A 2,169-nucleotide genomic window follows, 5' to 3' on the forward strand; every position below is an offset into this window, starting at 1 on the left:
TTTTTTTAAAAAATGTTTTGCTTGCACATATGTATGTATTTATGTATGTATATATGTATGTATGTATGCATGTTATGTATGTATATATATTTGTATGTGTGTATGTACATATGTACACTGTGTATGCACGTATGTATGTATGTATGTATGTATATATGCATGTATGTATGCATGCATGTATATGCATCCCATCATGTATGTGCCTGGTACCTGAGGAAGTCAGAAGAGAGCCCCTGAGCCCCTGAAACTGGAGTTACAGATGGTTGGGATCCATCAGGCGGGTACTTGGAACTACACTGTGGTCCTCTTCAAGAACCACCAATGTTCTTAACCACTGAGCCCTCTCTCTAACCCCGCCCCCAAGGGACCTGTATGCCCTTGTTTGCTACAGTGGCATCCCTCTACCAGCAGACAGGGATGAAGCGGTGAGCACATGACCGGGAAGCGTTGGAACCAGGCCTTTAGGACAGGCTCTTCTGCTTCGGCCAGTCCAGGGTCTTTGGTGTGAGCCTGGGCCTCACAAGAGGCCCACTTGCATAGAAGTGACCAATGGCTTTCTTCAGATGGCCTGATCCTGGGAAAAGGCCTCTCTGAGCCTTTGCTTCCCCAGCTAATCAGGAGAGCAATTTCCCCAACACAGGTGGGCACATCAGTGTTACACACCTGCCATGTCCTGAAATTGCCTCCAATCTGCCCACCATCATGAACAAAAGCCCTCAGTGTCGAGACAAGAACATAGCCTCTTGTTGCTACAAAGAGCTGCAGGACATCTATCCACAGGACATCTGGAAGCCCATAGGGAACCTTTCTTCATAATTCAGAAGCCTGCAAGGCTGTGAACTGCACACCTGGGAGGCAAAAGGAAATTGTTGTGATGTGGATGCCAACCTGGGCTACAGCGTCAGAACCATGTCTCAAAGAACAAAAAGCTGATCAATCTATGAACACCTGCGCCAGGCTTCTGAGGTTGGCTGATGAGGCCCTGTGATGTGGCGGAGGTGACCTTGACAGACCCAGCTGGAGCCCATGGTATGCCACCCGAGCAAAGCCAGATTCCTACAAGCAGAGGCTCCTGTGCACCCTATTTCCTGTCAATGGGGACCACATTGGATAGGGGTCCTTCCAGGGCGAGCTCTGAGGGCCTGTCTCACCTCACAGTTCACAGAGCGGGTTGCTGTAGCTGACATCTTCCACTCAGAAAACTTTGAGATCAGGAGTTATGCCCCTGGGTGGTGTCAGAGGCCAGTGTGGTCTGCAGTGCAAAGTCCAGGGCAGCCAGGGATACCCAAAAACCCTGCATCAAAAACAAAAAACAAAACAAAAAATAATTACACATGAGCTATGTTAAGAAGACAAATTCCAAGGCCACCTGAGCTGCCAGTTAGGCAGACTCTGGAAGCTGGACCTGTGCACCTTAAAGAGTTCCTGCTAACCGTCCACACAGCACCCAAAAGGTCCTTCTAGATCCTAGGTCACTCCTTCTCCAAATCCTGAATGGCTCTCTGTTTCCTTCCGGGTAAATTAAGAGCTCACATAGCGTATTTTGGACCATGCATTGTCTACCGCCTGTTACTTCTCTAATGAACCACTAGGGGATCGCTGTCACTTCTCTAGGAGAGAGACACAAACACACCCCTCCATTTCTTTTCTTTATCCATAGATCTTATCACCTGCTATATACCCAATGAGCATTTATCTATGCCCATTACTTACACTCAGTAGGACCTTCATCTTAGTATCTATGGCTTTCCCTCCCTCCCATCTCTTGAGCAATGCCTGACACATAGTAGGTCTACGGGGCTGAACTGTTCCACACAAAATCTCCATGTTTCCCACTGGGCATGTTGGCATCAACATTAGCCACTCCTCCTCACATGGGTCTTCCCAATAGATTGTGGCCGGATTTTGTCCTAAGTGGAGTGGCCTAGAGTCCATGTGCACAGCCCAAGAGAGGATGCGCAGCCCTGCCATAGCCCCAACACACACCACTGTGCTCTCCCTGCCCGACTGTGCTCTCTACCTGAGATCTCACCATTAAGAGAAACCTGCTACCCACCAAGCCACCAACCAGACCCTTGCTTAAAACTGTGGTCTTCAGCCAACAGCATCAGTAGAGGGGTGTGTGTGTGTGTGTGTGTGTGAAAAATGTGGTACAGTATGTGTTTAACA

This window comes from Mus caroli, chromosome 10, assembly GCF_900094665.2.
Source record: "Mus caroli chromosome 10, CAROLI_EIJ_v1.1, whole genome shotgun sequence".
In the NCBI taxonomy this organism is placed as follows: Eukaryota; Metazoa; Chordata; class Mammalia; order Rodentia; family Muridae; genus Mus; species Mus caroli.